Source organism: Hylobates moloch, unplaced genomic scaffold (assembly GCF_009828535.3).
Source record: "Hylobates moloch isolate HMO894 unplaced genomic scaffold, HMol_V3 SCAFFOLD_4, whole genome shotgun sequence".
NCBI classification, from domain to species: Eukaryota; Metazoa; Chordata; class Mammalia; order Primates; family Hylobatidae; genus Hylobates; species Hylobates moloch.
This window is the reverse complement of record NW_026652279.1, coordinates 158,304,034-158,328,969: the sequence shown is the minus strand read 5'-3', so window position 1 is coordinate 158,328,969 and position 24,936 is coordinate 158,304,034.

The window sequence follows — 24,936 nt, the reverse complement described above, 5'->3', positions numbered from 1 at the left end:
TGTCTACGTTTATTTCTGTTTTCCCACTCAGCTCTTCAACCCACTGCACTCTTGCCTCTGTCCACACCACTCCACTGAAATTTCTCTCAGTATTGGCCATTGCCCTTATTTGCTCAGTTGCGAGGCCATTTCTCAGACATTTTCCTGCTCACCTGCATGGTTTGTGACCCTGTTCCTTACACCCTTTTTGGTAAAGTGTTTGTCTGGCCACCTCCAATTTACCTTTTAGGTCTCAGCTTAACTATCGGTTCCTCCAAGAGGACATTGTGGAGGCCTCCAAGTCTGGGAAAGAAATAGTATCTGTATTTTTTTTGTCATAACCCAGGAACGGTTAAAAAATTTTATTCATTTGTCTGACCTATTTGCTTTATATCCCTGATGTCTAGCTCATGTATGACACAAAGTAGGCATATATTTTCCTCCAGTTTCTTTTGGATTCGAGTAACAGAACCTTCCACCAGCATAAGCAAAAGGAGAATTTATTATTACGACTTAGAGTTACACCTTGGGTCAAGCAACAGAAAGTGCTGCCAGGGCATGGAGGACTGAGAATAGGAAGAGACAGCTGTAGGAACCAAGACCATTTATCTTGGATGTCCTCTGCCTTCAGGGGCCAAATAACTACTAGCTTCTGCTTCTTTCTGTGTTTTGGCCCAATTTTTTTCCTTCTATAGACCAGATTTCCTTCTTCTCAGCATCCTTTTCCCTCTTCTGAGTTTATACGTCCTCAGCTCCGGTCCTCTATGCTGGGGGAGCAGAGAGAAGTGGTAGAAACGTGGCTTCTGGGGTTGCACCTTGAGGGTGTTAGGATGTCATGGGCTGCTCACAGGATGGGGGTCATGAGCTGAACAGGCACTCAGTGTATGTCTATTTCAATGCTTGCTTAAAAATCCAATGAATGATTGAGGAGCTGACTTCCAGGATTCTGTCATCTAAACTCTCTGAAGACTAATATTCCTCATGTACAAGAAAGTGAGTTTATCCAGGATAGCTTCCATACTCCTCTACACTTTCGTTATTGACACAATGGGATATATTGTTCTTATCAAAAGCGCTAATAGTCCTTATGGATTCTGAGTTGACCATCACCTTATTTTGGTTTAAGAAGCAGGGGTTGGAGGGTGGGGAATGGAATCAGTGCTTATATTAGTCAGCTATTGCTATAATATAAGGCAGAATAAGAAGCAATACTCCAGATCTCAGGGGCTTATAACAACATGCATCTATTTTTCTTGCTCATGGGTATGTAGGAGCTGAGGTTTGGCTCATTTTGGCTGAGGTTGGTTGGGTTTGGTGCTTCTTCAAGGATCGGAACTGAAGAGGCAGAGGCTACCTGGGGCTTACTCTTCTTGGGCAGCAGCCTTCATGGAAACATGGGCTGCTTCTAAAGGCCTGGGCTCAGAAGTAGCAGCTGTCACTACCACCCACATACTATTTAAGGCCAGGGACAGGGCCAAGCTAAATGTTGGTGAGATGTATACTTCATCTTCTCTATTCTATTGCAAGTTCCTGTGGCAGTGGAAAGGAGTAAGAATTGGGAACAAGAACCCAATCTACTAGAATCGTAAAATTGCTTACATGATTTCAATGACTTTTTAGTTTTCAAAGTGAAGTTCAAATTCTTTAAGCATGCTAGGTGGCTATGTGTGCAGCTGCAACTGGGTGATCTCTTCAGCCTCATTTCTTTTTCATTTGCCCTTATATATGTACAATTTGGCTCAAGCCAAGTTGAATCTCTGTTGAGCATAGCATATCTCGCGTGCTGTTCTTTCTGACTCCCCTCTGGCCTTCTTTATTTAGCTAACTCTTATTTTACCTTTAGAACTGAGGTCAAGAAAAGACTTCTTCCTGGAAGCCCTCCATGATTCCATGAAACACACATCGGTGCCCTCCTCTGTGCTTCTTGGCAGCTTGTGCTTGTCTCTAGCATTGTACTTATTATTTTGTGCTGTGTCATTGCTTCAGCCATCTGTTCCTTCAAGTAGAATTGAACGTTCCTCAAAGGCTATAGCAATACCTCAGTTAACTTAGTGTCCTTAGAATCTAACACAGCACCTGGCAGTTAGTAGTTATCTAATCAACAATGTTTGTGAAATGAAAGAAGAATGAGAAGATGAAAAGATGAGAGGAAGGAAGGGAGGGAGAGAGGAAAGAAAGAGGAAGAAAAGGGTGGTGACTGGTTACTTGTAAGACAGTTCATTCACTGGAAACTTATAAATTATTTATTCATTAATATTCATCCACAGTAAGCCTATGTTTGGAATATCTTATTTCTATAGTTATGAGGTGGTAGCCCTTAACCAATATACCATTGTTGGCCTGATTTTGTAAGCATTATTTTTTCATCTAGAGAATCCATATATTTAGTATGACAAGCACATACTCAGACCCTAAAAGTCACTTTCCAAAGCCAAATGTGTGCTCTTCCCCACCTCCTTGTAAATACTTCAAGGCTACTACCTTGCCTAGCAGTGTCTGCCTGAACATGGGCAGTTTTAATTACACAGGAAGCACTCTTGCCCAGCCATTGACTGATATGTAGTTAAAGACAGAGCCTGGAGTACCCCTAGTGGAATGCTAATAAGGAAATGGAGACTTAGTTGTTATTAGGTTATTTTCTTATTGGAAAAACTAAGGGTGATGAATGTAGCCAGGACTGAGCTCCTCCATATTCCAGGCATGTATCAAAAAGAGTTTATCTTTATCTGAGCTCTCGTGCCAACCTTCTTAGAGCAAGTGACTGCATGACACATCACGGTAAATAACTTCTTAAAAAAGTATATGCTGGCTTGTTTTAGAATGCATGTGCTCTTTAAAAATAGGTAGGGAGTTTGACACACACCTGATTGCCTCTGAGATGAAATCCGAAGTGTCTGGCATCGCTCCCTCTTCTGGGGAAGGTTTCTCATCATCTCACCTCTTGTCTCCAGCTGCTCAGGCGGCAGCTAGGTCTACAGAGGCGGCGTCCAATTACTCAGAATATCTGCCCCTGCTCTTGGCAGGGACTTACACTTCCTGGCTTTTGCGGATGACGGATGGCACTTTTTGTAAAATGAGACGCCTTTGGAATAGGAAGGTCGAGTCGGGAAAAGGGTAGGTCTTGATTCCCACAGGACAGAGTAACTGAGAATGTGGCTGGCCAAAGTCAAGAGGCCACTGAGCACAGGCTGCAGAGAGATTTCATCAGAAACCAGTGAGGACAGTGTTGCTCAGGAACACATTTGCTACCGTGTACTCCTAAGTGAGAAACCATAGTTGTTTCTTTGTTTAATGTGAATTTCTTTCCAGTCTATTGTTTTCACCTGGTAGAATGGGAAGGGCCTGGCCCAATGTGGTGAGCGTTCCTGTGTTGTCGCGTGGCTTTCCTGGGAACCACAAAAGGAGTGGAACGTTGCAGAGACTGCTGTCAACCTACAATGAGCAGTGAAAATCAATGAGAGGAAAATGGCCCATTTTTGCTTCATTGATTTTTGCTGGTCAATGAATCCTCTTCATTTTATGTACCCCCCTCCTTCAATTTTTTTCCTCTGTTGGACACATCTTAATGTTACTGCTCTGCATTAAGCACAGTACTGAGAGTGACAGTTTCTTTAATCACATGGAGTTGTTAGTGATGGCAACGTGTCAGATTTGGAGAGGAGCACAGTGAGATGAGACTGAAGCTTGGGAAAGGTGACGACGGTGAGCATTGAGTAGGTTAGCTTAGGGACTGGCGTGACTGTGTTCAAACGGATAGGAAATGTTTAAAAATAAAACAGGAAAGATGACAGATGATGAAGAGCAAATGTAGGGCCCTGGGAAGACAGCAGTGCTAACTCGGTGTGGGTCCAATCACAGAATTTAAGAGAGATCTTTGCATTATACAATCATTATGCATTACCACATCAATGTTTTTGTGAGAATGCAAAGAAAATATAGCATTTGCTGTACAGTAATAGGAGTTTAATGTAATACGTTAATAATTTGTAGTGATTTTCTTGTATTCAGCCACCTCACTAGGTAGAACAATAATCAGCTCCAGTGAAGAGAAATCAGAAGTCCAGAAAAAACGACCTCTCTGGAATGTTTGCCCCAGGGAAGCTTGTTCAACTTAATAGGAAAAGAATGAATAGAAAATTATCATCTCTATCTAGACTAGTTTTAATTATCTTTTTCAAACAATCTTTGGATTGCTCTGTCTGTATTAAATTTTCAGATAAGAAACTAAGGCACAGGGCATTTTAAAAAATTGCATAAGATCAAATAGAAACTGAGTGCAGTGCTGAGAGGAGAACTCAAAACCTCTTTTGTCTATGGATTGGCTATTGAAGCACGTTATCTTATGGGGAAGCAGTTGACAGTAATTGGGATTTCCTTAGTAGAAAATGCAAGGTTCAAAGCTAAATGCAACTCTATTCTCTCACCAGTGAGGCTACTTTTTTTTTTTTTGTCCCTAAATAGACCTTTTAATTTATATTTTGCTTTTGGAAATTCCTGCTCTGATTCCCCAAACAGTCCTGAACATTTTTAGGTTGAGAATGTATTGCATTCTCTGAGCTATTCTACTCGTCAGTTTTCTACCTTTCTGGTTTTGGATCAAGAAGATGGACCATGACTTAGAAGCCTGCTCCGTGGTTTAAGCTATGCCTTGCAACAGGACAGTTCGTGCTCCTATAGCTCTGGGCACACTAAACGGGGATGACAGGAAGCTGATAGCAGCTATTAGAACAGGTTCCAGGAATGCACGTTTTCCTGAAGGCTTTGGGCACTAATACAAGCATAATGGTTTAGCTGCTTGATAATAAATATATAATGTGTCCTTCAAGCTAGTTTTCACAAGTTTTCTTTTATTCCCCTGGAAATGTCTGCATGTCCCTTGACCATCAGCAGTCTGTTAAGACATGTATCAGCAAAAGCTATTTGGCCAGAATACAGCTCTGAGAAAATAGCTGCATTACCCAGCAACTGGTACTACCAGAAAAAAAAAAAAAAAAAGAAAGAAAATTATCCTAAATTGTTCTGAATTTAGTTTTTCTAATGATATTTACTAGTTAATTAAGGATTTAAGTCATTCAACAATGGTCACAGGTCAAAAAAGAAAATCAATTGAAATCATTCTAAGTTTGTCCATTGGTAAACCTGATGAGTCACCATAGTAAGCCAAACAGACCTCTGGCCATATGCCAGAATGAGGAATTTGCAAATTGAAATGGAGCTCATGATAATTGGATTAACCTCATCCAAGAACCCTCATGTGGCTAAAAGGAGGAAGGGCAGGAAGAATCATGAAAACAAATAAACAAACCGAAAAACCATCCTGATCCCTCAGCCCTCATATTCAGACTGCTTTAGAAGAACGTAGGCTCACCTGCTGAGACGCCTTGGAGGCTGGTAAATTTTTACTTGAAGAGAACAACAATAACCTGAAAATAAGAGGTAGCTACATTTCTGTTAAAAGGGATGAATGGTACATTCTCATAGCTGGTAAAAGGTGTTAAATTTAAGGAATAATCTGAAATGGACATGATAAGAAGAAGCTATCTTTATCTTTGCTGGAGTCTTAACACTCCAGAAACACTTCTTAACACTCCGGATAATTAGGTTAATTTTTTTTGACAGATGCTAGAGGTCTTTAGACATGTACAATGGATGGGTTGCTGATGGGGACAGAGAGCCAGAGAACTAGACTTGAATGATTCCTTGAGACAGTTTTCTTTTTCTGTCTTTTCTTTTTTCTTTTCTTTTCTTTTCTTTTCTTTTCTTTTCTTTTCTTTTCTTTTCTTTTCTTTTCTTTTCTTTTCTGACAGTCTTCCTCTGTCACTCAGGCTGGAGTGCAATGGTGCGATCTTGGCTCACTGCAACCTCTGCCTCCCAGGTTCAAGAGATTCTCCTGCCTCAGCCTCCAGAGTAGCTGGGACTACAGGCGCCCACCACCATGCCTGGATAATTTTTTGTATTTTTAGTAGAGACGGGGTTTCACCTTGTTAGCCAGGATGGTCTTGATCTCCTGACCTCGTGATTCTTCAGCCTCGGCTTCCCAAAGTGCTGGGATTACAGGTGTGAGCCACCGCACCCAGCCGGGACAGTTTTCTGCCTGCAGTGACATTAGATCTTGTGAACGTCGCTGGTGTTGCTCACTTGGATGGGACCTATTTGGGGTGTAGTGTCTTGAATCATAGAAAGGGAAATATGTTTGTGCTGTTAATGATGGGAAACCAATTCCTGGGGAAAAGCTGTTATAAAGAGCTGGTGGAGTGAAGCTGAGGATGACAACACCTTGATCTGATGGTATCCGTGAGTTCTCCTAAATAATTCAGAACATTTTACACAGTTGAAGGGTTGAAATCAATTGTAAGGAAGAATTTCCTGAAAGTCAAGACTATTTAATATTGGACATGAGTTACTGAGAAAGGTTACTCTTCAGCTTCCCATGTGTAATGTTTTAAAAATCAACTCCTTTTAGTAAAACCTTGGCCATGTAGCATTTCATTGCATTTTCCTCATGAGGACCCAGAGGCTGAGTTTAAAGTTCTCCCCATTCCTCCCTCTCCCCATCACCTAAATTACACTCTACCTAGCACGAGCTGTAAGATGATAAACCTTTGGAGTTCCTGATCAGAATTCTCTCCACCATCCTGTTGCCTCATTTAGTTTAAGCAATGTGCCTTTTGAGCTGGGAGGCTGGGATAATGGAAGAAGAGAGGGATGCGAATGGAATTTTCCTTTTAGTCATCAAACTCCTTTAGGAAAGAAAACAGCAAGTAACACAAAAAACTAAAAATTACTGTATTCTTCAATAGGTGACAATGGCTATGCTTTGTTGACACTAGTGAGATTTTTATATTCAAGAAGTAAATGTGTTTATGTATTTGTAGGCTTAGGTCCTTAGTGTAAGAGAACTGGCTTCCATGCCTGCCCTACACCTTTGGTTCAATCAAAGAAGTAACTATTTTTTATGATTAACTAGCAAGTCTCATATATACTCAAAACAAAATACTGTGTTACGGGCCGGGTGTGGTGGCCTCACGCCTGTAATCCTAGCACTTTGGAAGGCCAAGGCAGGTGCATCACTTGAGGTCAGGAGTTCAAGACCAGCCTGGCCAACATGGCGAAACCCCGTCTCTACTAAAAATACAAAAATCTGCCGGGTGTGGTGGTGGGCACCTTTAATCTGAGCTGCTCCGGAGGCTAAGGCAGGAGAATCTCTTAAAGCCGGGAGGCAAAGGTTGCAGTGAGCCGAGATCGCACCACTGCTTCAGTCTAGCCTGGGTGACAGGGTGAGACTCCATCTCAAAAAATATATATATATAATAATAATAATAATATATTGTATTACCAATTTGCTACATACTCCACACACACACACACACACACACACACACACACACACACACACACACACACACACACACACACACACACACACACACACACACACACACACACAATCCAAAGCTAACCCAAACCAAACAAAAACCTCTTTTTGCCTGGGTATCAATAAAACCAAAGTATCAAGAAGAGGAGGGGAACTTTTCCCTTTGAGAAATTTTATTTGAATTAAATATGGCTAGTAGTTTGTAACTAATTAATATTTGCTCAGAGAGAAAAAATAGAACCTAGCTTAGTGCCCCAGGCCTGCAACAGTGGGAGCTCAATCAATATGTGTTGAATTAATGACTGATGGGAACACTTGAAGACCTGAAATTAAGACTTAGTAATTTTAAGTGAGGATGGATTGCTCAGTTTTATTTGTGTTCATTAACTGCCTGCTTCTTTTTGGCCAGAGACAGAACAGTGAAAATGTGTAGAGAAGGGTTTTAAGGACGATAAGAGAAGAGAACATGGAGAAGGCAGGCAGTCATCGCCGGAGTCCTAAGCGGCAATAAAGGAAGAAATGTCAGAGTAGGTTAAAACTTAATGTACATAGTGAAATAGAAAGGATGAGGATGACAGAAGCAGCTGGCAGGGGGGTTAAGTAAGAGTCCATTATCCCCCATAGAGTTCCATAGTCTCATCTCTAGTCTAATTGTTTACTCTCTTCCTGCTTGAAATGAAATCTGATCTCACTTCCAGGTGTTTCCATTGCTGCCATCAAGCCAGTTTTTATATGATCAATAATAATAATAACAAGAATACTATTAGACCTACCATTTATATTTAGCATTTGCTTTGTGCTTCTCACTCAGTGCCTGTTTTATGTTCGCAACTCTAATTTTTACAACTCCATCATGCAGATACTACGATTTACAACTGTATCGGGGAGATATATACAATTACTACCATTTTACAAATGGAGATTTGGGGGCTAAGAAGGATTAAGTTGCTTGCCTAGGGTCACACAGTTTCCAAGTGGTAGAAGAAGAATGTAAAGACAGATTGATTAGACTCTTAAATCCTTTCTCTTTCCTTCTGTCCTATACTTTTGGAATAACTGAGAAGGGAAACCAGGAGAGAGGCACATTGGATCCAAGCATTCTTTCTTTCACTTGTCCGTTTCACAAATACCTGCTGGGTCTCCCCCATGCTGGGCCCTAAGAATGGAGTCACGACTAGAGAATAATGTCTGTGTCAAGGAGCTCTCCTTCTAGCAGAGGAGTGTCAAGGGGACAGGTGATTCTATATCCTGACCTTTAGCAGGAGTGAGCAGAGGTTGACACTGGAGCACTCAGTTCAGCCTTAAGAAGTCAGGAAAGGAAGCGTTTGCCTAAACAGGTTCCTAAGGAATTAGCCTAGAGAAAGGTGGGCAGGTGGACAAAAGTGTTTCAGGAAGGTGGAACAGTGAGGCTATATAATGGTAGTTCCAGAGAAATCAGGAATTTCTAGGACTGAAGCATAGAGAGTGGAAGGTCAGGAGATGCACATGGAGAGGGGAACGATTAGGAGGCCCTTGAAGGCCATGGAAGGAGTTTCCATTTTTTCCTTGAAGCAATGGGGAATCATTGAATGATTTTAGGTAAAGAAGAAAAAGGCTCAGGTTCGAACTTTAGAATGATGACTCTGGCTGTACAGGAAAATGGATTAGAATGGATTGAGAGGCAGGGAGATCTGTCCCATCAATACAAGTGAGAGGGAATGGTAACCTGATTTAAGGTAGTGACAATGGTTAGCATTGGATAGATCTGAGAAATATTGATGAGGTGTAATTAAGAGAAATTGGTGATTAATAATATGGACAAGCAGATGGTATTAGATTAAACTAAGTTACACTGCTATAAAAACATGACCCACATCTCTGTAGCTTAACAAAAGCTTATTTTTTTCTTACACAGAGTCTATTGTAGGTCTAGGTAACTCTTTTGGGCACTCGTCCTACATGCTTAGCAATGCAGTTGCTTCAGCCTCTATTACCTTCATCTTAATAGAAGAACTCCTCAGCAAACACCATGACAGTGAGAGACAATGGCTGGGGAATTGGGGTGAGCTTTTCACCTTAGCCCAGAAGTGACCCACTATATTCTGCTCCCATCTCCTTGTTTAGAACTAATGGGCCCACCCAGTGACAGGAATGCTGAGAAGTACAGTTTTCTGTGTGAGCAGGAGTGGGAAATATTACAGATATTGGAAAACACTAGTATCGTCTACCACAAGGACTAGGAAGCTCTCCATTTATTTGTTTATTTGTTTATTTATTTAAGATGGAGTTTCACTATTGTCACCCAGGCTGGAGTACAGTGGCATGATTTCGGCTCACTGCAACCTCTGCCTTCTGGGTTCAAGCAATTCTTCTGCCTCAGCCTCCCAAGTAGCTGGGATTACAGGTGCCTGCCATCACACCAGGCTAATTTTTGTGTTTTTAGTAGAGATGCGGTTTCACCATGTTGGCCAGGCTGGTCTTGAACTCCTGACCTCAGGTGATCTGCCCGCCTCGACCTCCCAAAGAGCTGGGATTACAGGCATGAGCCATTGCACTGGGCCTCCACTTTAAAAATTTAAGAATGTGTATATGTGTTTAAGTGTGACTGTGTGTGTGTGTGTGTGTGTGTGTGTGTGTAGAGAAGGGAGTAGAGTTTGTGTGCAACATCACTGGACTTAATTTTCCAAGCTCTAGGCTGCTGATTCATAAGATGGGGAAGGTATGCATGTCCTAGTACCTTTCATGAATTTGGCTGCTTTGTTGTGAAAACAGCACCAATGATATCAGAGTGTCTTTTTGTACATCGTTGGGTTCTAGAGGCTTCTCTCCACTGTGCTACTCCCTGATCCCCACTTCTGTCTACCTTCTGCCATCTTGGTGTTATGTTTCCCTTTAAAAGTGGTTTGCACGGAAGTTTAGTGCGATACTGGGAAGTGACTTCCCAGCAATCCACAGTCTTTGTGTGGACTATCCTACATTGTGGATTCATCTGAGTGTGGCCTTGGTGTACTCTGGAGCTCATAGTTCCCAGGTACTGAAGAAATGTTTACAGCTATTTGAAAATAGTGGTGTAGTAAAGAGAAACTAAATGCTTTGGACATCTTTTGCTTAGATTCATTCTAAACCATAAATGGTAAATCATAAAGATTGATTAATCACAAAAATATTTTCTCTATTTAAAAGCCTTTATTTTCTATTTCATAACCTGGGATTTGGGGTTTTGATAGAGAATGATAATTTCTTGATATTCTCTGCATAATAATTTTCGAGATCTGAATTAACTCCCAAGTACCTCATGCCCATCTCTGTCCTTTGCCTCAGACACCAATTAAGTCAAAGTAAGATGAACTGTCCAAAATCAAAGCGCACGTGACCTAGGATTCTTGTCAAGGTTGTTGAGAAAAACATGTGATAGGAAGTGATAATTTTTTAAAAATGTTCTTGTTAATTTTAAAAAGCAATCACAAATCACAAACAGGAGCTCTGTTCCCTGCTTTTCCTCCTGTGTAAGTGAAGAGGGAAGCAGTGTGTTCCTTTTAGGTGGGATCTGGGGTCCATTTTTCTCTAGAGTAAGCCCATAGTAAGCTTTCAGTACATGAATTAAGAGTAGAAAAACAAGACTTAATCAAGTGTTGCCTTGCCAGTTGAGGATTTGTGCTTCTCCAGAAGCAGCTCTGCTTAACCCCCAGACAGATAATAACACTAGCAGTTACACAGACTCACTCTCCACCAACCTCAAAACTTGGCGTTTCTCCGTTGCCTTCCCCAGATGCCTTCTGCAGTCAGAAAACTCATGCAGTGCCGTCCTGCCCCTCCGCTCTCCAGCTCAGGGACTTTGGGCAACTTGCAGCCTCGCTAAGCCTCAGGTGATCAGCTAAAATAGAAGGAGCAGGGTGGTGATCTCTGCCTGTCTGTCTCGCAGGCTTGCTGTGAGGTGGGATAACATTATGTGTGCCAAGTGCTTTGGAAACTGGAAAGCGCTCGGAGCTCCAAAGGAAAACTAATTATTTTTCAAAATTCTCTTTCTCTGGCCAGGCTCTCACCTCTCTCACCTTTGTTTCTTTCTTCCTTTCTTTGTTCTCTCTGTGTCCTACTCACCTCTGTCCTCTTCGCAACGTGCTCACTTCCTTGTTCTTAGATCTCCACCTTCTGTGCTTCATTAACTCCAAAAATAAAAGAATAAAAATGGGGGGAAAATCCCTTACTATTGCTGAAAGTTTCAGCAAAATGCTCTCTTGTCTTTCTCCACGCTTATCCTCAGGTATGTTATTCACAGTGTCTCACACACTGGATGCCTTATAAATATTCTTATTAATAATAACCCAGAGAGTTACTTATTTCTACACCAGTGATGATATTTACTGGTTACCTATGACACTGATCTTCGGGGTTCTTTCTCCTGGGGCAAATGCATGCTCATTATTTTGGTCTGTCAATCTGCTTTCTTTGCCATAGATCCCAGTGGAGGCTGAATGAGAGACTGGTTATGATACAGAGATCATTAGCTTTCAAATCTGGCTCCTTGAAACCAAATAGAATGTATTTTCTGCTCATATGACAATAATTTTTTCATCTCTTTAGATTCACATTTCTTGTTTTCTTTTTCTTTTTTTTTTCTGTAAAGTTTGGTCTCCTCTGCAGTGTTGTTAGAAGCCCATAATAATCAAACAACTTGATTAAGGTCATTTCCTGGGCTGAGGCAGCTGAATCTATCTAGGCCCTGATCAGCTTTCAAAATGACTTTCCATCAATTCCATCCAGCAATTGTCTTTCGTCACCTCAAGTTCAGTCAAACATTAAATATAAAGAAGTGGGTAAGATAGAAATCTATGGAAGGGTGCAAAACTAAAAAGGCAGATTAATCTGCGTGAGTATGTTTCACTTTTAGTTGTTCCTAGCAGACCCTAGGAAATATTGTTAAATGGAAAAAATTTTAAAGGTATGCCCATGCCTTTAGTGATTATTTTTTCTGACTTCTTGGATGCATCCCCACAAATGTGCATTTTCTTCCTAATGTTACTTTTAGCATGTCATACACTAAAGGTAGTTCTTAATCCACCGGCTGATTTGATAGTAAGTGGTGTTTATTGAGTACTTACTTTGTGTGATACTAGGTGCTGAGAATGAATAATATGAATGCAAAAGCAGACATAGTCACCATCCTCATGAGCTTACAGTCATTAGTTAGAATATCACATTCATGAAAGTATAAAAGCAAACAGAACTAACTTCCTATGGAAAGGAATATGGCTCGATGGTTTGATGAATGCATTTAACAGTGGGAATCATCAGATTTTGTGCGTATGACAGTCAGGGAAGTTGTACTAGAGATCTGAAAGTTGAGAAGTGAGCAGGCGTTCCCCAGATGAAAGGTGGCACTTATGAGGTGAATATTCCACTAAGAGGGAACAGTAGGTGCAAAGGCCCATTGGTGGGAAGAACCTAGAATCTTTGATGAACAGAAAGGAGGAGAGTGTGTTTGGAGCTTAGACAACAAGAGGGCAGTGGTTTGGGATGGGGCAGAAGAGGTAGACAGAATAGGACACCAAGGCCATATAGACAATCCCTGCAAGGTCATGTGAAGGACTAAAGCATTTTAATTAAATATTGTAACATGATTAGACTTTTATTTGAAAAGAGATGTTTGGCTTTATTTTGAAAGAAGAATAAAGAGTGCTTTCAGAATTAGGAAATTGAGAAATTTGAAGTATGGAATCTGTGGCTCACTGTCACATTACTTATCACATATTACTGGGCATCTTTGTGAGTTACGTTTCTTACTTAAGAGATGAGTATCTTTGACAGGGGAATTTCCTTTTGGTTATGCATTATCATACCCTATTGTCTCCAGCCTAATTATCAAGGAAGTCATTATGGTTAGTGTTTGGAATGGCTCACAAGCAGTCATCATCAAACCCAAGGTCATCTAGGTTTTCTCTTGTGTTATCGTCTAGAGTTTTAAAGTTTTGCACTTCACATTTAGGTCTGTATTCCATTTTGAGTTAATTTTTGTGAACAGGGTGAGGTCTGTGTCTAGATGCAGTTTCTCACATGAGGATGTCCAGTTGTTTCATTACTGCTTGTTGAAAAGACTATCTTTCCTTCATGTATTGTCTTTGCTCCTTTGTCAAAGATCAGTTTACTATATTTATATGGATCTATTTCTGAGCTCTATATTCCATTTCATTGATTTGTCTGTTCTTTTGCCAGTACTACACTGTCTTGATTACTGTAGCTTTTTTTCAGCTTTATTGAGGAAAAAATAAGTAGGAATTGTATATGTTTAAAATGTAAAACTTAATGTTTTGATATATGTGTATATTGTGAAATGATCATTGCAATCAAGCTGATGAACATATCAATCACCTTACTCTCCTTCCTTCCTTCCTTCCTTCTTTCCTATGTGCTGAGAACACATAATCAGTGTGTGCACATTGTTAATGTAAGGCGTATTCAATGTTTCAATGTTAGCAAATTTCAAGTATATAATACAGTATTGTTAACTATATTCACTATGCAGTACATTAGATCACCAGAATTTATCCATCATGCATAACTGAAACTTTGTATCCTTTGACCAACATCTCTCCATTTATCCTTCCCCCGCCACCAACTACCATTGTACTCTTTGCTTCTGCAAGTTTGACTATTTTAGATTTCACTGTAAGTGAGATCATACAGTATTTGTCTTTCTGTGTCTGGCTTATTTCATTTAGCATAATGTCCTCCAGATTCATTTATGGTGTGGCCGTTGGCAGGATTTCCTTTTTCTTAAGGCTGAATAATATTCCAATGTGTACAAATACTACATTTTCTTTATCCATTCATCCACTGATGGACGCTTAGGTTGTTTCCATATCTTGGCTATTGTAAATAATGCTGCAATGAACATGGGAGTGCAGATATCTCTACCATACTGATTTCATTTCCTTTGGCTATATGTGAGATTGCTGGGTCCTATGTTAATTCTATTTTAATTTTTTGAGGCACCTCCATACTGTTTTTCATAATGGCTGTACCAGTTTGCATTCCTACCAACAGTGTACAAGAATTTCCTTTTCTCCACGTCCTCACCAGCAGGTTTTATTTTTGTCTTTTTGATAATAGCCATTTTTACAGATGTGAGGTGATATCTTTGTAGTTTTGATCTGGGTCTTTTTCTTATCCATATAAACCTTAGAATCAGTTTATCAATATCCACAAAATAACTTGCTGGGATTTTGATTGGGATAGCATTGAATCCTGTATATCAAGCTGGGAAGAACTGACATCTTTATAATATTGAGTCTTCCTATCCATGAACATGGAATATCTCTTCATTTATGTATTTCTTCTTGAGTTTCTTTCATAGGAGCTTTGTGGTCTTCCTCACATAGATGTACATATTTTATTAGATTTATACCAAAATATTCTTTTTAGGGTGCTAAGGTAAATAGTATTGTGTTTTCAATGTCAAATTCCACTTGTTCCATGCTGGTGTTAGGAAAGCAATTGACTATTGTATATTAATCTTGTATCCTGCAACCTTGCTGTAATTGTTTACAAGTTGCAGGAGTTTTTTGTCAAATCTTTAGAAGTTTCATCATAGATAATCATCTGTGAATTAAAGCAGTTTTATTTCTTCCTTCCTAATCAGTACATATTTTATTTATTTTCATATTACTGTATTAGCTAGTACTTCCAGTATAAAGCTGAAAAGGAGTGGTGAGAGGGGACGTGATTATCATGTTCCTGAAATTAGTGGGAAAGCTTCAAATTTTCACCATTAACTATGATGTTCATGATAGAATTCTTATAGATATTCTTTAATGAAATGGATGGATAGAGGGAAATATATGAATGAACATCAATTCTACTGACATGACATGTATGGAGTTGTTTTGGTCTAGCTCATGTAGGCTATAATACTTCATAGCCTTCACATTCTTTTTAGAAATATATCAATTTCTTTCTTTTTTTATTATACTTTAAGTTTTAGGGTACATGTACACAACATACAGGTTTGTTACATATGTATACATGTGCCATGTTTGTGTGCTGCACCCATTAACTTGTCATTTAACATTAGGTATATCTCCTAATGCTATCCCTCCCCCCTCTCCCGACCCCACAACAGGCCCCAGTGTGTGATGTTCCCCTTCCTGTGTCCATGTGTTCTCGTTCAATTCCCACCTATAAGTGAGAACATGCGGTGTTTGGTTTTTTGTCCTTGCGATAGTTTGCTGAGAATGATGGTTTCCAGCTTTATCCATGTCCCTACAAAGGACATGAACTCATCATTTTTTGTGGCTGCACAGTATTCCATGGTGTATATGTGCCACATTTGCTTAATCCAGTCTATTGTTGTTGGACATTTGGGTTGGTTCCAAGTCTTTGCTGTTGTGAATAGTGCCACAATAAACATACGTGTGCATGTGTCTTTATAGCAGCATGTTTTATAATCCTTTGGGTGTATACCCAGTAATGGGATGGCTGGGTCAAATGGTATTTCTAGTTCTAGATCCCTGAGGAATCGCCACACCGACTTCCACAATGGTTGAACTAGTTTACAGTCCCACCAACAGTGTAAAAGTGTTCCTATTTCTCCACATCCTCTCCAGCACCTGTTGTTTCCTGACTTTTTAATGATGGCCATTCTAACTGGTGTGAGATGGTATCTCATTGTGGTTTTGATTTGCATTTCTCTGATGGCCAGTGATGATGAGCATTTTTTCATGTGTCTTTTAGCTGCATAAATGTCTTCTTTTGAGAAGTGTCTGTTCATATCCTTTGCCCACTTTTTGATGGGGTTGTTTTTTTCTTGTAAATTTAGGAGCTCTTGGATAATAGATAGATTGGAGGTATAGCATGATTAATATCAGTGACAGGGGAGCCTGAAATGAGAACAGCTTTGATATGACCTATGATACCCTCAACTGAGAAGGCAGTAAACTAAGATGACTAGCATTATTCAGTAGCAAAAATGCCCTTGAGTCAGACTTCATCAATAGAAAAAATGTTCAGTTTAGAGAGTGCACATTCTGGCAAAAGTTGTATAAAGGGATAGACTGACTGGGAACTCTAAGAGATAAAACATTATTTGGAAAGTTTCCATGTAAGGTAAATAAAGCTAAGATTGGACGCTGTTCAATTATCAATTACCATCAAAGACCATTTATATTTTGCTGATCATCTCTTGGGAAGTATCTCACATCCACTGCAGTTGTGTTTTGTTTGTTTTTACAGAAGTATAAAAAAGAGATCTGACTCCTTTTGTGTGTTTTTTGGTTCCTTTACTTCCCAAAGGAAAATGAAATGATTATAAATATGAAAAAAATAAGAAAACTCTAATAGTGCAATGTATTTTTGAAGGGCAAGGCAGGACCCTCTTGCTTGTTTTGAAAGGTAAAATTTCAGGGGGATATTTGAGGTTTTCAGAGCACATGTTGAGTTGATGTTGGCTTAGGTTGGTCTGTGTACCTTATTTCCCTAGAGGCTTTATAGGTAATTGTTTAAAAAAGTCTTAGAAAATGCATCCCTCTTAAATTGAATTTCTAAATGTGACCTTCCTGCAAAGTAAAAAACTTGAATTTCAACAGGGACTAATATTTATTGATGGGGCTGGTATCAGGATTGCTTTTTGGTAATCTCAGGTTCATAACTAACTGATGGTCTCCAGTTTTACCCATTTATATTTCCACATTCATGTAGAATATTATACGTTCAAGGACAAAGGCCATGTTTGGTATGTATATGCTATGTCTTCTAGAATTAGCTCTTAATATATTTTAGAGGAGTGATCAATATTTAAACAAAGTAGAGCAAACAATTAGACCCTGAGTTACATTCAGGCCATTCATATTTGGCTTATCATCCCTTTTTAACATGAATTTGGATGTGACTTAAGGGTTCCTGCAACTGAATGTGGCACATTGATAAGGTAATGCATACTCGGTGTTTTCTGTATTGCCAAATTACCTTCAAAATGTGACTGGTTATGTACATCTATCATTGTGAATGGAAACAGCTGTGTACCACCTGAGACTGTCTGGTGTGGGTGGTCAACCACATCACATACAAATTAACTCAAGTTTACTTGTCAGGAAAAAAAGTTATTTAACTCTGCAAACTCACACAATCAGAATCTGTATAGAATGTTTTTCTTTGCAAAATGTTTCATTTTTATTGTTAACCTGTGCCTTAGATTTACCCAAAATGATTTTTCTTTCTTTTTTCTCTCCTTTTGGCTTCCTCTCTTTGGATGTGTATGCACCCCATGAACTTGGCTTCTTCTCTCCTGTGTAACAGGTAAGAAAGGGCAATTTTGCTATTTATGTTTTCTCCTGTGTTCCAGTTATAGCTGGCCAAAAACATTCCTAATCTGTCCCATTGCTGCACTTTAATAGGCTGAGAATATGTCCTTAAACTTGGAAACCGGTACCTCTTAGGATGCTTCTAAGATGAAAGCTTTAAATTAATAATGATACATACTATACAGTGTTATTTAAATCATGCACTGGTAGTTGTATTATATATCAAGGCATTTTAGTAAGAGCAATGTGTTCCTGAAAGTTAGACTGTAAATTGGTTCATCATTCTCTGTTGGCTTATGTCGTAACTTCTGATTGAGTGTCCATGGACAGTGCTGGCTTATGTTTTTAAAAGCTGAGCTTCTTTTGTTTTCTAGTTTGTTCGCCCTAAAGTGGTTGGCTATTTATGAAGGTTAGGAAAATGCACTTGGTGGTTAGAACTGGGCCATGAAATCTTTTGTCAGTCAAATTATCTTGTACATGGTGATTAATCACTGCCATCTGTATGATAGTTTTTCTTTTTAAAGTGGAAAATGCATGTAATTAAAAGAATATTCTTGGTCACTTTGAATGCTTCTACTTCATTCTTCCATTCCATATATTCAATCTTACTTTCAGTACCTGTGAATATATTTCCTATCACTCTCCACAACATTTTGAGATCCTTAAAAAGCATTTTTTTCTACTTCTTGGGGAAAATAGATATAAAAAATTGTCAAGAATGTACATACCATGGTATGATATGTTTAATACAGCGTGTGTGATCCTTGGGGATGTGTACTTTGTTTACTGAAGAGGAAGATTAATAATACATGTGACACTCAGAAATATTTGTGAGAAAAAATAACATTGTAATGGGCATGTTAACCAAACTATTCTTTTAGAGTCTCTAAAATACATCTTTATATTGTTGACATAAAAAGAAATAGCATTTCTTGCCTCTATTAGTTTTCATCCCTCCAAAAAGCCTTTAAGGTTATAATTTAACATTATATTTTTAGCTTTTACCAAGGCTTCTTATAGCAAAATGATTACTTATAGAACAAACTCCAGTCAGTAAATGGCTCTTCATGTTAATTAGTGGCTCTGAATCCCTCAAGACACACAATAAACTCACAAGAATTTGTGGCAGGAATGTTTTTCTGTATATACAAACACACACACACACGCGTATAGTTTTTTTCTAAAATTAGTAAAAAATAAAAAACATGTTTCTATTTTTGACTGCCAACTGGCAAACTTAGAATTAAATTTTATGCTTAACTAGAGTAAGTGTCTCACCTTAGTTCTTAGTGAAATTTTTTATTTCCAATATTTTTTCATGTTTTCTTTAAAAATTAATTATTTTTAATAGCACTGCTTATATGTGTTGTCATATCATGTCTTTTTCTTTCTTTAGGCAAGGCTGTAAATGGTAAATAATATTAATATGGATCATAATAAGAGCGAACATTTTTTAAGAGTTTCCTAAGTGCCAGGCACTGGAGTAAGCATTTTACACTTTAAGTTGTTTAAATCATACACTCATGCACACACATGCACTCTTACACTTCTTATATATTTGGAGCAGATTTTGTTGACATTTAGGGGAAAGAGTATATTTATATCATAGCATATCAGATAACACTATTCTTAAAATGTCTTCTTCCACCTAGCTCAGCCAGTCTTCTCTTTTCTCACTTCTGCCCCCTTCCTTCTTATGTGCAAAAATAAATTTCATTCTATTTTCTTATGTAGAGCAAATTAGCTCCATCCATCCCTTCTACTCATACTTAGTTCTGAGCCTTCCTTTGCATATTACAGAAACCCAGAGATGCATTAAATAGCCTCATATGGGGACAAATACATTAAATTCCTGAGAGTTAGTTCTTTCAGTTTTATAGGCAATAATTATAAGCAATGGTACTAGTTCTTGGAATTATATTCTTTAAAATATTTTTGGATTCAGCAGCAGCTGAGTTTAATTCGATAGGAAAGCATCCATAATTAGTTCAGACCCAGAGCCTTAATTCCAGAACTGTTACATGTTTATGGTGTTTAGCAGAATAAGGGCATCTGACATGTGTTTTTATGGTAGTAGGTTCCTAAAGAAGAAAGTAGAACATGTGCACATTAACCTGAATGAACTGGTCATGGGGAGTAAGGTGATCAACTATAAACAAGCATTTTCAGTGTATTTTTAAGGTTCATAAATATAAATAAATGTGCAGGACAGAATTTTAGGGACATTAAAATGATTAAAATGAAAAAGTATTACAATGCTAAAAGATTTATGAGATGACTCTTTTGCATTGACCAGACTAAGAATGCATTTAAAATATTAATATGTGTATTACAGTGCTGAAAATGCTTAGGACATTTAAATGACATGGTTACAGACTCTGTCTTTCCAAGTACTAAACAATTGCATTTCATGGTTCTGATGTCACTTGAGAGGCATATTTTATTGAATCGCCTGTATCATCTGGCCTATAAATAGAACTCCCCAGAATATCTACAAAGTGGTAATGCATTAAATATAGGGCTTTTCACAGCACTTGCAGGGTAGTAGGCAAACTCGTTGATAACCCCACGCTCTGTTTCTATTATTGTATTACCACGGGCTATGCTGCTTCACATCTTAGAGCATACTGTGCTACTTGCTGTCCCAGCAATCAATATTGAGTCACATCTGGATAGCTTGAGCAAGCCACCTATGGCGAACCATGCAAGGACCTTTTCTGCTGCCATGTATTTAGGATATGGTTGTGTGTGACTTGAGACTGCTTGGGAGTCATTCTGAACATTTTCATAATGACTTCCTCCATAATCAGTCTGGGAGACCATAGGGTGTATGATAGTTCTTAATATGATTTGCTTTCTTGAACTAGTTCTAAAGAAGACCCATGTTGATCTGAGTCTCATACTTTAGCTAATTAAGTTCAAGGGAAACACCATTTATCTGAGGGAATTATCTCATTTTTTGCTAACCAAACACGTTTTAAAAAAAGACAAGTGACCACTGCTGAAAGCTGTTCCCAAAGCCATATGCATACCATCTGGTATTTCTTCCCACGGCCACTGTTTCAGTATTCTGTGGCAGGTCGGAGGGAATCAGGGACACATTTCATATTGCCATGAATAAAAGAGCAGGGAAAGTGAGGACATACTTTGTTTTCAAGGGAAAGAAAATGATTTTCTTAATATAAAGTTATTGGTAACTTTATAATTGTAGTACTAATGTGCAAAAAAAAAAAAAAAATACCCAGAACACTTCAGACTCATGATTATGGGACTTTGAGAGGAGTGTGGTGAAAATGGGGGTTCCCAGTTGTCTGCTGCTAAATCAGACATCTTTGGTAAATGAATTATCTGCCACCACCCACCTGCGTTCCCAACTTGCATTCTCGTAGACATATGGGACCCATCAGGCCAGTTCTGGTGATAATTTATACCTTAGCTATTAGCAATATTTCCTATTGGTCATCCTATATACACATGGCCTCTTCCAGTCTCTGTCACATGCTAAACCCTTCATGTAGCCTAAGTCATGCTGCCTGTATTCATTTTGGTCTCATTTTCAGATCTCTCAATTCCAGCCACTTTTGCTGATAGATGTGCCTCAAAGATCTCCCAGACAACTTTTTTACTTTTTTATTATTTTCCACCCAGAGAATGAATGGAGATAGATCTAGTCTCAACCCAAATTTTGTTACTAGAGCTTCAATTCCACTACTTACCCGCTTAGTGGTTGTTTTCTGGTCCCCCACAATGAGAGCGGTTACCTTAATGACTATCCTTCTCAATGGCGTATTCATTTTACAGAGGACAAAACCCCCTGATTTCTCTTCCTCTGTTGCCTATGGATTGATCGTAGGTAGATAAGGTTGCTTTCGTTGTGCCAGGTACTATGAGCATGTCTCACAATTCACAGATGCTGCCATTTTGTTGGTTAATCCACATTCTTCAGGGGCTGGGTTCATTCTCTCTGCTTAGCTGCTAAATTCACCCATTCTGCAGACAGTGACACTCTTTCTACAGCAACTAAAAAGACTCTCAGTTCTCTCAGCCAACTTTGGAAAGGTTAGCATCTTATGTTACTTCAAAATTTGTTCTGGTAAGGAACATCTACCAGTTTTTTAGGGGCTAGCTGTAGGGCTGTTGTATAATACCACTCTGTGTTGTAAGCACATCTACCTCCCTCACCCTGACCTGGTCCTATAGTAGGGGGCATATCTTTCAAGTCCCCCTTAGTAATTTGAGTACTTTGCCTTGCCAGGCATCCTGTCTCTGTCTCCTTCCTTGTAGAAATGTAGTCCCAGTGTCTGCGGATAGACAATCAGTCCCAAAGTATCTTCACCGTTTCTAAGAGGGCAATTTTATTTTTTGAAGAATGGCCTGTATTGAGACCCTAATACATATTTGAGGGTATCTATCTGAGTTTGGACTCCTCCAGGACTTTTAAACTCAAATTAAAATTGATTTGAGTCTTCTTATGTATTAACAGGAAGTACAGTAGCTTCCTTTTGGGATCTTTCCTCTCATAAAATTTCCTTGAAACCTGAGGGCTTGCTCACTCCAAATGGGGGTTGAGAGGTCTTAATTTCTGTTATAAGAGAAGAGAGACTGAATTCTCATCAGTTTGCTAATGCTGTTGCTTGCTTGCTGCTGCCAAGTTGGGTGGCTGTTGACAAAATCATGCTCTATGCTCCGACAGATGCTGCTAATTCACATCTTCACACTGGCCAAGGGCACTCTGCCAATGTTGACTTTTGAGCGAGGACAACTTTAATTTCTCAGAGCCATGCTCAGAAAAAGTTGCCCTTCACTTGGCTTCCCAAGGTCATGTTTCTTGCTGTTTAGCTCATTTAGTCCTTTTTCAGAACCAGATCCGCTGTTCCCTGTCTGTTCCTGAAGACATACACCTAGAGGTTGGGTAGCTTTTTGTTGTTGTTGTTAAACACAAAAAAAGATCTGACTATACCCATTTCCCAGATAGTTCATCATTTGGAGGGAGGTTACCTTAATGATTCCAGGAGCCTCTATAATCATCCTTCTCAAGGTTTCTCTCAAAGATTTCAAAGTAATACTCTAAGATCTCTCTCAATAAAGCATTTTTTTAAAAAAATCACAAGTTAAATTGCCAATAGAGCATTTTGCTACACATATATATCTAAATAGTGATGATCATTTAGGTTTTAGGAGGTTTTACAGAGTTTAAAGTGGCTCATTATTGCATTCATTTTTTACAGCCATTCTGTCTGCAAGATCAATGTTATCATCTTTTCTTTGTGACAGTGTGGGTACTTTTGGTTCAGAGTAATATTGAACTCATCTGTTAAAATAAATTAATATTTCTCTCTTGACCTTAATATATGATCAGGAAAAAGTTGATCTGTCGATGTATAAACTGAATGACATATTCTTACAATAGCAAAATATTAAATGTGTTGTAGTGTTGCTTTGCCAAAAAGCTATGAAAAAAGGATAAAGTTTTCTCTTTCTTATATTTTTATGGTTATGTCTTTTTAACTTCAAATAACACATGCTGGAGATCAGAGTAGTGGAAGGTATAGAAGATTGTGAGAAAAAATGTTATGATTTATTAAAGGAAAATATCAGTATTTCACATTTTAAAACAAATATAAGGACTAACTATTATGAAAATTTTTGCAGAAGGGCTAAGTAAATTACCTTGGATCTCATGCATGGTCATTATTTAAAAGCCATTAGTTCAGAGTCATGACTCAAATATAATTCCCTAATCTCTGATTTGTCTTTCTACTATGTCAATGGTTCTTCATCTTTGTGATGCATCAGAATAACCCCTGGAGCTTGCTACAATTTCAGATGCCTAGAATCACGATGTACCTTTTGGCTGCATAAATGTCTTCTTTTGAGAAGTGTCTGTTCATATCCTTCGCCAATGATAGACTGGATTAAGAAAATGTGGCACATATAAACCATGGAATACTACGCAGCCATAAAAAATGATGACTTCATGTCCTTTGTAGGGACATGGATGAAGCTGGAAACCATCATTCTCAGCAAACTATCGCAAGGACAAAAAACCAAACACCGCATGTTCTCACTCATAGGTGGGAATTGAACAATGAGAACACATGGACACAGGAAGGGGAACATCGCACACTGGGGCCTGTTGTGGGGTGGGGGGAGGGGGGAGGGATAGCATTAGGAGATATACCTAATGCTAAATGACGAGTTAATGGGTGCAGCACACCAACATGGCACATGTATACATATCTAACTAACCTGCATGTTGTGCATGTGTACCCTAAAACTTAAAGTATAATTAAAAAAAAAAAAAACCAGAAGAACCACGATGTACCTACTAAATCACAGCCACTAAGGGAGGGTCCAGGAATGTGTACTTCCATTAAGCTCCAATAGAAAATTTGAAACATCCTGTTTCAACACACACACACACACACACACACACACACACACACACACACACGGTAAGAGATAAGACAAAGATAAAATATGCCTTTCAGCACGTCTTAGGTATACATATGCTGGCTCAACCCCATTAGTGTGGGATATTAATAAACAGGTGATGGGATAAAACTGACTGCTATATTGTTCCTGGTCCTAATTATCTGTGCTTTGGCATCACTAGTATTGTTGGGAGATCTTCCTTTGAATCTCTCCTTGATACATGCTTAAGGAAGTATAGCAATATGAAGAATACTTGGAAATGTTTTTGCCCTTGGGACAAATCTGGTTTCGTGTGCCTAACTACATTGCTGCCGTCCTCTGCTTTCTCAGTGTTTCACCTTGTTTCTTTCCCTCCTCTACCTTCCCAGCTGCTTTTCCTCTCTTACTCTGTCTTGACATCTTTTTTACTCCTCCTAACTGATATCATACTCTTCTCTTTTACAGAATCACTCTGAGGAAGGTTTTGTTTTGTTTTTTTACACAGCCCATTTATAACACCTAGTTCTTTTATCAAATGCATTCAAGAATTTATTGCTGCAGAATTTGTTAATGAAAAGAGAACTCTTCTCTTTCGATACTAGCATAGAGGATGCCATGTCATGAGGATTTTTATTTCTAGGGTCATTGTCGCTTGTAAGAAATATCCCTCTCCTTTTGTTTTTACTTTTGGTTTTTGGCTGCTTAGCAGTTTTCTTATTACAGATATTTTAAAATAGACTTCATTAAGTGAAAACACCTTTCCTTCATCATTACCCCCTTAGAATTTTAACAGTGCTTTAAACACTGAGAGTTGGTGGTTTTCCATGTTAAGTGGAAAGAGTTCATGAGGAAAATCGCCACGGAGTAAGTGGGGAGATTGTTCTTGTTTTGTTGATG